This window comes from Nesoenas mayeri (genome assembly GCF_963082525.1).
Source record: "Nesoenas mayeri genome assembly, chromosome: 1".
Lineage (NCBI taxonomy): Eukaryota > Metazoa > Chordata > Aves > Columbiformes > Columbidae > Nesoenas > Nesoenas mayeri.
The window spans coordinates 27,921,239-27,933,402 of NC_137541.1; the positions used below are offsets into that span (position 1 = coordinate 27,921,239).

Genomic DNA, 12,164 nt, shown 5'->3' on the forward strand with positions numbered 1-12,164 from the left:
CTCACCCCACCAAGGTCCAACTGTGTAACAGACTACATAGAGTTTAAAGCAACTAAGTGAATGGAAGAGTATTGCCATATTGCAACTGATGCAATGGGAGACACCCCTAAGCAAAATCAGACTGAAAAACGGTAAGAGAATTCAGTTTACAAAAAGCACAAATCACTGAAATAGTGCATTAAAAATACTGTGCAATGCATAACACATTACATACCAAAGATTGTGATGACCGTAAAAAGATGGGTCCAGATGTGGTTACTGTTAATGAGATACCACAGACAGGCAAAGTTCATTGGCTTAAGCAAACCATAACAGCACTTTCTGACAGTACTTAGTTCTAACAAATACACAAGTAACCTAAAATAATTGTTTAATTGCTTTTCCTTAAAATATATATAATTCTAAAATGTTAATGAAAATTCTCAAGAAGTGGGTAGTTCAGATACTAACATCAACAGCCTTTCAAGTATCTTACTAAAGCAACTGAGTTACAAGCTGTTGCACATATGTATTCCAATATACTATTCCATTGCTAGATCATAAAATTCAGATATGGTCTTCTAGACTGTTAGTGGCAGATTTTGGAATGAATGTGAAGAGAAGCTCAAAACACTTGCACATAGACAATAGTTATAGTTTGTAGGCAGATAACAATTTTCTGGAAGAAGAAAATATCCACCTTTTTTTCCCTATTAAAAATTTTCTGTAAAAGAGATTCCTGTTAAAAGTGCACAAAATTCAGAATATAAACATATGTCTTCAGGACAAAATTGTTCATCACCATTTTCTGCTCTGAGCTCCTAGACAAGCCATATGATAGAAATTACCTCCAGCCAGAATAGACTTGTCACTGGAGAAAATAAAGTGTTTTAGAAAGAAACAAGTTGCTTATTTAAAGTAAACCCAAAATATCCCAAAATTGACTGCTGCAAAGGTTATTTACTTACATTATTAAAAACTCAAGCTATATTTTGAGGTTGAATTTTCCAAGGGTAACTTTTAGTCTTTGAGGGGTTTTTTTTATATCAGATAGTTTCCTGCAGAAGAAGTTTTGGATAACAGAGTTGCTCATTTCAACAATGCTGTAGAAAATTTGTGCATAATTCTTCAAATAAAATATTACTGCTTACACTGTGAGGAGAAATAATCAATAACTGTCACTTATGGATCAATGCAGGTGTAGGTACCCAAATTTTCCCCCCATTCTAACACTTACCTTTCCCTCCTCAAGGCGGCTCTTTAACAGATCCTGAATTCCTTCCATCAGCAGGAACAGAAGAAACTGGAAACATTTTACATCCTTCTTAACATCCTGGATCACTTATATGTTTCTGAAAGGTGAACAATAATATTTAGTAAATCTTTTTGTGATTGATTGCATGTACATTGATACCTGTAAGTTCAAATTATCCTGCTGCTATGTCTAGGAACATGTTTTTCAACTTTGTAATATGCACTTTTGACATATGTGTATTACTCTAACCTTTGTAGCTCTTTTCAGTATCAGGATCATGGCAGGTGGCAGGATCTCTATCCTAGTTATTTTATAGTGTGGCAATGCTGAAATAGGAAGGCTGTTATAATTAAAAGGGCTTCAGACTTGGAGTTAAAACCAAATTATATTATAAAATAACTATTACAAGTTAAGCTTGCAGATTAGAGTTTGTTGGGGTTTGTTGTTTTGTTTTGGTTTTTTGTTTGTTTGTTTTTGTTGTTGTTGTTTGTTTTTTGTTTTTTGTTTCTTTAGTTTAGATCAAAAGCAGAAATACATGTGGTATATGCATGAAAGTGAAGTAAAAGGGAATCTGAAGGTCACTCCCATTGGGTTGGAGTTCATTTTGGTGTTCATGGCCTAGTTTTTATATTACCCTTCTCCAAAACATCCTATTTAAAGCCAGGTAAATTGTGAGGTGCCAGAACAGAGCAGGGTGCAGCTGTGTTGTAGATGAAGGTTTGTGCTCTATAAAATACAACCACTGAAATGCTGTGGGATTGATGGTGCCTTAGATACCAGCTGGTCCTAACAAGGCAACCAACCCGTTCTAGTCTGAGGAAATCCACCTCCACAGAGCACAAATATAGAAACAAGTAGACAGTTGGATGCCTAAAATGAAATTAGAAACATGCAGATTTAACTCCTTCCATAACCAGAAACAGAATAAAGAAATGCATTCTCTTTTAGAGAAGCAGTTGGTTCCAGTAATGCTGTACATTACCCTGGGAGCAAGAAATTGTCTTTCTACTGTAAATGATTCTTGTCCGGGTTTGATGTTTTTCTGCCACAGGATGGACTTCACAGTGGAGAGAAAGGAAATATGGGGCTTAATGTCTGCTTTGTGCTGTCTCAAGCTGGCAATTGAGAATTAAACTGAGTGCAAACATGAATTTAAAATCTGAAAAGGTATTTTTCTCCATTTTATTTTTCTGTTTATAATAAGTAATATAATAGTATAAGAAATCTTTTGTTTCTGTAAAATATTTTCTAACACAAATGGCAAGGATTGTATTAAAATTGATAAATTATGAGGTAAGACAAAATAAAATTTTCTGAATTATTTCTGATGTGACTCCAATGAAGTCCAAGGAGTTGCATGAAGATGAATTCAGCTCAACAAGCTTTATCCTGCTCAAAGTGAAACACATCAGATGGCATGGTTTATGGTAGTTTCAGCTATTCCTTAGCAAGCTCAAGCAAGTAGCTCACTCAAGCAGGTAATAGATCTCACATGAAAAAGTAACAGATCATATATTGAGGCATGCAAAATGACGTTTCATCACAACAAAATGTCAACTAGTAATTCATTACATTCCTACAAATAAGTCAAGAAGAAATATTCAGTATTCAATTACAGCTGTGTGCTGGATTGCAACAGTTAATTTATTTGCTTATATTCCCTTCAGTTTTTCAGCTTTTCACTTTGCAGTTAATATTGCACCTTAATAATAAAAAAAAAATTAAAAAAATTAAAAAAACTTTTTTAGGACTTCAGAAGAAGCTTGAAATTCAGCAAAAGTGGATGTTTCAAACTCTGTACTGATTTTTTAATGCATTCAAATTATTTGGAATTTGTATTGACATTAAAGTTCATCTCAGTAAAGATAAATGATGGACAACAGCATCATTTGAGGTAATGGGACAGGAAGTTTAAGGAAATATTGATTGAAAAGTGTGGCTACTGAACACAGAGAGATGTAAAATATACAGAGACTTGGTAGATTTAGAATAACTAAATTAATTTATCTGGCCTATGTAGTCATAATAGCCCTAGAACCTGTATTTAGCAAGAAAAACAAAAACAAACAAACAAACAAAACCTAAGCCAAATATTTCTATTGCTTTTCAGGTTAACAAAGCTCCATTTGCTTCTGCAGCCTGAGCAGTATCTGGATCTGGAATTACCCTACATTAGTATTTTATTCACATTCCTTACAACTGTGAGTATTCATGAAATTTACATTACCTTTTCTCAATAGTATCAAACTAATTGCCAATATCAAATGGCGTTTGTAAAAATATCATATTTAGAATTCCAAAAAAAATAAAAATATTTCCATATGAAAAGAATACCTAGTCAATCCTTCCCAAAAATATTAAAATGAAAAATTCTACACCAAGCATATTTTACAAATAGAATAAATAATGCAGTGGAACAGAAGACTGTATGTTATATTGCTGTGTGAGATCACGGTATCATATCCAGAGATCTATAAAAATGTAGTTAATTTTGTGCATCTTCAATAGCAGTTCATAATACGTAGTACAGTTCCTCCTTTTGAGCTGCAAGAGAGTACACTATGAATGAGTATTAAAAATATTATGCATTCTATGTTATATTTTCATAATATAGAATGTTCTTATTTACATTTTGTGTATTATTCCTAATACATATTCAGAGCATATATTGTAACAGCTCCTTTGGAACCACTAACATGTATGCTGTGAATGTGTATTAACAGCAGAATACATTTGCATGTTATGAGTCCATAATACTGAATGCACAATCAAATCTTTGATAAAAACTCATTGCTATATATACAAGCACAAGTTATTTTCTCATGCTTCTCACTTGCAACTATGCTATCTTGCACAGTCATCTCTCACCCATGTCTTTACAACTCACAAAGAAAAAAAGCCCCAGAACTGCAACAATTCTATAAATTCTAGTTTTCTTGAAGTAAAATATTTCATAAGGACTTTTTTTTTTCCCTCTCTTTGTTCTATCTGATAATTATAATCAACATTTTCTTGAACTGCCTGAGTATATTCTCCTAATTTTTCATTTTGGCTTCCATATAAATGACTGGACTGAGGCCTTAGCATCAAATGCTTATTTGAATATTACATGTAAATTACAGGTCATAGGAAGAAAAACATAAACCTGCCAGTTCTACTAGTATTTTTGACTGTCATGATTTTGTTTGTTTGCATATTTGTCTAAAATAACAGGGATTTTTTGCCAGCCAGGAGCATACAATTCTCTAGACTGAACAGAACCAGAATTACAAAATAAAATTACAAAATAACATGATTACAAAACTTCATTCGAATCAAATGTTACTGTTGTTCTATATTGACAGATAAGCATTCTGGCAACCCGTGCAAGTAAAGGTGCAAAAAGGCACCCTTACTTGTCTAAAACAGGGAATTAAAGAAAAAGAGTCTATGGTCTCTGTTTCTTGCTTAGCTAAATGAAAAAAGTGCAAATCTTGGATCCAGGCCTGATATGATTCTGTGTCTGTGTTCACAGAATGGGGGTTTTCCCAAGGAAGCAAAAGAAAAGCTAAGGGCAACTTAGCTGTTGCCCACTTTCCTTCCTCATTCTTTAGACTTACTGGAATAGCTAGAAAAAAAACACAAGAGGAAGTTATCTATAGCATTTGAAGGACTACATAGTGATCATACTCGCTATTAGTTTTGAAGTACTTTCAGTTGTATTATTTTACTAAGCAGTACTGAAAGGTATTTTATAGTTCTGATATCACCACAGATACATTAACTCCAAAAAGTATTCAGATAAGCATTCTGGCAATTAATAGCAAGTATAAACTACCAGACATACAAGAGCCGTATGTTTATGCATGACGATAATAATAATGCTTCAGCTAAAATATTAATAAAATCAGAAAATAGAAATTAGATTCAAAGAGTCCTCCTCATAGCTGGTACTTTTGAGCCACATATGCAGGGATGCAGTCCTGCCCACTGAATGATAGACACAATTATATTCTCCATTAATAAGTGTAATATCTGCCACATACCAGAGGGAGAGAGTGTGCGTGTATGTGGACATAAAATCACTGGAACTTTAGTGTTTTCTTTTTAGAAGAAATTGTTACATTTCTTTTTAGTGAGGAAACCTATTACACTGTACAAATTCCTTCATTTCTCTTTTCCTTTTTCTGTGTTTTATTTCAAACATTTTAAAGTATTAATGAAAATGCTGTAAAAGTCATAATATTAAAGTATAATTTTATTTAACATTGTTTTACATTATAAGAACTATAAACAGGCTCCTGTAAACTTATACAAGCAGTAATTTTGGGGTCTGAGCTATTTTTTTTCTTCTATGATTGTAAATAAAAGTAAGGTAGTTTGTACTCAATTATTTTATAATTCTAACATACTAGCCACTCTCTCTCAGAGGTTGTTCCAAGAAGTAAATGCCAACAAGCTGTAAAATACCTTGATCATCAATGATCAAGAACAAGTGAAATACCTTTCTGTGGTTTTCCAAAGTGAGCTTCACATCTTCTCAATAAATTATTTTGACTTTCATATTAATACAATTTACTATAAAAAGTATAGATCTGATAACCAGGATCTACAGCCGAGTCAAATGTAAGCAACTGTAGCATGGAAGCTTTCACTGTAGAATCTCTGGTGTTCCAGTCCTGGATCTCTCATCAGATCCCTGATTTTTGCCCCATTTTTGGTTTGTTTTTTTTAAGCCAGATTTCTTAATGCGGGCTTGAAGAGGATTTGACACCCGTATTCTTTTAATTAGTTTACACCATAAATATAATCAATGATTAAGTCACAAGAGTAGCATAAATGCTTTGTCTCAGTGGGGACACGAGACGTTCCAGCCTGCTTCATTTTTCCCCACCTCCGCATCAGTCTGTTCTGAGGCTGGGAATGGGAGTGCTCCTTGTATGGTCACCCCATGCTCTCAGCCCAAAACAGTAAATATTTCTTACCAAAATTCGTCTTGCCTTTTCATATTACCATTTGTGGGTAATTCTGAAAAAAAGAATCATACACAATTTAGAAAAGGGTTATTGAAGTGTTCTGTCAAAACACTATAACATCACCAAGCTCTTATTTTCTTGAGGAAAGAAATGCAATGTACATCTGGAAATGTATGTGAAGGAGCACTCAAGGCCTATATTCAATAAGTATCCACTTCTACCTGTCATTGTAATGGGATCAAATTTGCCAATAATTAAAAAAAAAAAAAAAAAAAAATCAAAGAAAAACAAAACAAAAAAAAAACACAAATCATTTGTGAGAATATGAAAATTATGCAAGTCATGCTATGAAAGTTTGGTGATATATATGAAGAATTAGTACGAAAAACCTAAATCTTCAGAAACATCTAGGTTATCAGGCATTGAATTTGCTTTTCGTAAAACTCTAACTGGAAAAGGCAAAACATGAGGGTGAGTAGAAATACAAAGGTATGCTATTTTTTCCTTTATAGTACTAAAAAAGAAATTTCTCTTACGATGTCCACAGCTTCTAATACCTTGTCACACTTTAAATTCTCCTCCTTCATGAGATTTGTTATGGAATGAGAAGTGGTAAAAAGTATCAACAAGCTCCCATGACAAAGAAGACAGTATAATACTTGTTAAAATAAAGCAGAAGATATCTCATCTCATTTTCTCAATATAAATGAGCGAACTGGGGAAGAATGGGGTGATTTGGCCTCACATTGATGCAAACAAAATCAGAATTTTGACACATGGATGCAGCTGTCTGTAAAATATTGCATTAATTTGGTCCTCAGTTTGCAGGGAAATACACAATTTGAGAATTTGGCAAAATGAAGTGAAGGGTTTAGAAACACACAACTGGTTTTGTATATATACATTAATGTTTGTCTAAGTATCTGTCTAGACACTCATAGTTAACTACACTCACAATGTGCATGCGTAAAGGATATGCTACAGTAGACCATGAGATTATACATTTATCCTCATTTGTGAAGGTGGATGGCTAGAACTCATGAATGGAAAAAGATCTCTTATAAAGTATTTAATCCTAATCAATATTTATTCAAGGAGACAAAGTAACAGTAAGGCAAATCCACAATACTTAAGAAGAAAAAAAAAAGCTGCAAGCTGGATTTCTTGCAGTAGTTAATGAAGTTCTATAATTTATTTTAACCCTGAAGTGGCTTTTTAAAAAACCCTAATTATATTAATGTACTAAAAGAAATACAATTGTCACTTAGTTTCATTAAGCATGACAGGTGACAGTTCCAAAGATAAATGCTGAAACTTGTGAAAACTGCAAGTTCAGGTTGAAGTGACAATAATATTGTAGCAATGGGATGGAATTGTGCTGTTCACTGCATTAATCAATACCACAATTTATTTTTTAATGTATGAAGAATGTTTCATTTCATTAATTTATGACTAGGTTCTTTCTACTTGAGTCTTTCAGTCTTTGGATTTTGATTTCATTTTAAACCATTCTGGCTATTTATAAATCCAGAGGCAATCTCATAACATATCACTGTTGGAAAAGAATCAGTTTTCCGCATGCCATGTGCAATTTGGGAGACTGATAATATAACTAAATCAATTAAAGGGCTCTATTAAGACTGGAAAAGTTGTAGTATTGTCACCTCTGCCATGCTCTATGTAAAAACGAAAGATTTAAATTTATTCAGTTCATGATAACTCACTTATGTTTCCAAATCACAGGCTACAACTGCAAACTCCTAGCAAAACCTAGCATTTTTATTTCCAGTGATGAACACACAAACTACTGCACCAAGTCAGCATTATATTTAGATTAGCACAGCCTGTATCACAGTGTCATGGATCTGAAGCTCTTGAACTGGGACTGAGAGGATCCCACCATAAAATATTTTCATTACAACTTTATGATTCAAAACACAAACACACACTCCTTGCTGCCATGCACAGATGGGATTTGTTTATGTTATACTTTGTGATAGCCCACATAATTGACTTTTAGTACTTTGGGATAAGCAAGAAGTTAACTTTTTTATTTTCTAATACAGTTAATGAGCAGTGGTAAAATGTGTGTACAGTAGATGTTTAAGGGCAGCTATCAGTAAGAATGCTGGCAGCACCTAGAATAACAACATACTTGAGCTATTTACTTTAAGTGTGGTTAAATAACACATATACAGTAATCAATATGTAAATTTAAACTTCAAACATGGCAATAATGAAACCATTTAAACAATCTTCTTCACAGTACTATAAAATCAATACATAAAGGGTTTCTGGAGCAAACCTTGAGCTTTCAGGATACAAAACTTTCGGAATACAAAACCCTTTCCAAGTCAAAATACAGGCAGTACCAAGTATCAGACAGAACTGAAAACTATCCCTGCCAACAAGTCTAAGCATGTTTCTGGCCCTATTAAGGACAACAGTTAATGTAAACATTTTCATGTTGAATGTTAATAAATATATCAGGTGTAAATGATCATGAACCTGTTGGTAGCTTTCTCTGCTAATGCTACGTATTTCTGTTCTCTGCATGTTGTATAATCTTTAAGTTGTGGACTTGCAACTTACATTGCTCTTCACATCTCCTCTACATCTGGCTCATTTTTCTTGTGACTTACCAAAATTCACGTATAAATGGGTAACGTCTCTTAAATTTATTAATCCAATTTGATTAAGAGACAATGTTCATAGTGGAGGAGCATATGAGACAATTTACGGCTTTTGAGGGTGATTAAATGCTGAAGTGGAGCCAAGGCATTTGATAATCACAAGAACTATTTATTGCTGGAATATTACAGCCACATGACTGTGTTTCCCATCAGTTGGTGAGAAAAGCACATTTAACAAACAATATTAAGAAGATGTATTTTTCTAGGTAAATGAAGGTTTGAAATTTTATGATGTAACTACAGTTTAGAACCCCCACACATGTCCCAAGAAGGGTAAGTATAGGCAAAGTGTACATAGAATTCAGAAGGAATATGTTTCTCTCCCTAAGAGCAGGACTAAGGACAAATAATTGTGTGAGGGAGTTACCTGTGTAGAAACTGAGGGCTGAGAACGAAATGTAAACATACGTGCTTCGAAAAAGGATTTATGACTCATTTTCATATTGCTACTGTAAATGAGCAACAATTAGCATCTGCCAAACTGGCCTGTTAGCACATGTTGGAAACAAGCCCAAAGTGGCTGCAGTTCTTCCGTCTCATGGGAACAGGCCCATTTCGTTTTTAACTCCACAAATATAAAAGAAGTAAGGAATGATATCTTAGGAAGCGGCTGCTATGGAATTAGGAGAAGGGAGGTTCTGGTGGAAAACCCTCATAAGAGCTTGGAATGGAAGTTGGAGTTGAGGGTTTAGGGGATTTTTTTTATTTTTGTTTATAGTTAATATTGTGAGTCACAAGTAAAAGGCCAGTGCAGGGGTACTACTCCATAGTTATTTGTACAGTGAATACCAAGAGCCTCAAATCATTCACAGATCCCATCAGTAGTCTGCTATACACAAAATAGCAATGTTTGGTTTGGGTTCTTTTTTTCATTTTGGTTTGGTTTGGTTTGGTTTTGGGTTGGGTTTTGTTTTGTTTTGTTGGTTTGGGATTTTTTCTTTGTTTGTTTTTTTTACAAAGAAGGCATCACTGATACTCATGTAAAAATGAGGTAGCATCTTATGTGGCAAGAATGTTAGGCTGTAACTTGGTGACTTCCAGAATGGGAGCAACCAAGCTGCACATGCCTGGTTACATATCTGATCATTCTCCTTTGTCCCATTCCTTTGAACTCATATGCATCAGTTTAAAGCTGCATAAAATTCAACCCTCTTTTCATTTAGTGGAAGTGAAGAAGGAAGGTGGAAGGACGATGCTGGAGTGTTGGGCAGGCTGGTTTGGAGAGTCTGTCTGAGCAGAAAACAGAAAGCAGGTAACGTTGCTTGCAGTGACAAGCAGGCATGTCCTTAACTGTTAGTTAGAAAAGAAATACATTTGTCCTTCTCACTGATTGTTAGGGAGAAAAAGAAAAGGCAGCCTCATTTTTCCCAATAGTTCTGTCTTCAGTTTTCTGATTTTTACACTTCGTATCCACTAAGAATAACTCAGAGATAAAAGGGAGGAAAGCTGAATTTCTGAACATAGCTGATAGTCTGTTTTAACAGCATCCAAGCAAGGGCTTGGCCAATGGACTATTACTGCACAGTAAAATATATGAATTATTTTATTTACAGTTGCTAGATATTTAATTTCAGTGTTCTGTTTCTTTTCCCTAGGTAATTTCAGAAGGGAGAAAGGAAGGAGGTAGGAAGACAGAGGAATGCAGCGTTGCAGGGGAGCACTGATTTTCACTCCCCTTTGCTCGCAGATACTCTATAAGTCCCATTACACAGATGATCTCACGCGGTGAGAGGGCAGAACCAAGGAACTGCTGTGTCGAGGCACTCCAGAGACTCTCCCAGAGCGGTCTGTCTCAGAAAGCAGGCAACATCAGGCATTTCAGGGAAAAGTGAAAGAAGTCAGTAATAAAAGTGAGGAATCATCTACATGTGATGAGATCTTATACTAATTTGCAAAAAAATGCTTTTTCCTTACCTCAGACATCAGGCTTTGTCTGTACAAGAGACTGTCTCTATACATAAATGGTTTATGTTCTTCAATCATTACATTTTGTTCTTTATGAGGAAATGTATAGAATCTCACTCTAATGTGGTGAGAGATTCCATTTTTTCTCTAAAAATCACTCAAATCTCAAACTGAATACAGTCTCAGCACATCAAAATTCTGAGTCTAGCCATGTTTCTTTAAACACACAGAACACACAGCTCCTTCTGCATCTATCATTGGCTTTTTTTTTAATGCAGGAAACCTCAACTCTCTTCTAAAATTTACCACAAACTTTCACAGCATCTACAAGCAAAATACTTAATCTTTGCATGCCTTCTTTTTATTATCTATGAAATAAGAATGGCAGTATTTGCTTCCCAGGAAGGTCATATTCACCTCAGATCCTGCTATGGCAGGTGCTGATGAATTCCAAGCAGTAATTATTTGCTAAGAATCTGAAGACAAGAATTTAGGAAATCAACAAATACACCTGTCAATCCTCTTCCACAGGACCATGTCAGGAAGCTCCATTGGGAGGCATCATTACCAGGTTTTCAGTCTTGCCCAGCTATCAGCATTAAGTTTGGCCTGTCTCACCTGTGGTATTGCTGACAGAAGTGGCTTTACCCACTTTCGCTTTCCTCAGGCAGCCAGAAAGGATGTTATGACAAAATAAGAGCTACCACTGAGGTAGCAGGGTAGTTATCTTTGAAAGTATTCTGGGCCATGGTTTCAGAACAATCCCACAACACTATTTAGAAGTTGACTGACTTCTTGTTAAGGACATAACAAATCAGTTTGTTCATTCTTGGAATGATAATGCCATTTCACTGAAGTACAACTGAGTTCCTTTTACATTTTCTGTGTGCAGCAAAAACCCCAATACAATATTGTTGAGCCTTCTGAAATGAATGTCTCTTGAAGCAATAAACTTGTTAAAAGAAAAAATGGTTTCTGGGCACCAGGGCTATGTGTTTAAGGATTTGAACTTTCTTAATGCCTAAAACCTGGAAAAAAGTCCAGAAAGGACACCCAATTAGAAAGATATTGACTCTTCCTGACAAAGAGGTGGGGGGAGGGAGAAAGGGAGGAAGGAGGGAAAAGATCAAGGCTCACAACAAAAGATCTATTCATTTATAACAGCTTGGCTGTGGAACCATTCCAGCATGCTTAAAAATACTTTATCCATTAGTTGGGAACTATTTTCTAAATGGCAACTTGCTGCCCACATCTGACCACAACCAGCTCCTTTTTCACATCGAACATAGCAAGGTTCATGTCAAAAACAGCTTGCCACCTCTTCTGGACATTGTAGCAGGGTGAGGCATAGTAAAGCACAGGTGCCTTGTGTGAAAC

The 12,164-nt window shown here is 35.0% G+C and overlaps 1 long non-coding RNA gene across 2 annotated transcripts; it reads left to right on the top strand.

Annotated features, from left to right (window-relative positions):
- The first annotated feature begins 63 nt into the window (after positions 1-63).
- Positions 64-11,701, top strand: LOC308045998. Of its 2 annotated transcripts, none has more exons than XR_013922842.1 (5): positions 64-131; positions 1,232-1,338; positions 2,286-2,401; positions 3,345-3,435; positions 10,478-11,701. It is a non-coding gene; the product is annotated as an uncharacterized lncRNA (long non-coding RNA). The 2 variants fall into 2 exon arrangements; XR_013922843.1 differs by lacking the exon at positions 64-131 and adding an exon at positions 1,046-1,179 and having other exon boundaries at positions 1,268-1,338.
- The last annotated feature ends 463 nt before the right edge of the window (positions 11,702-12,164 follow it).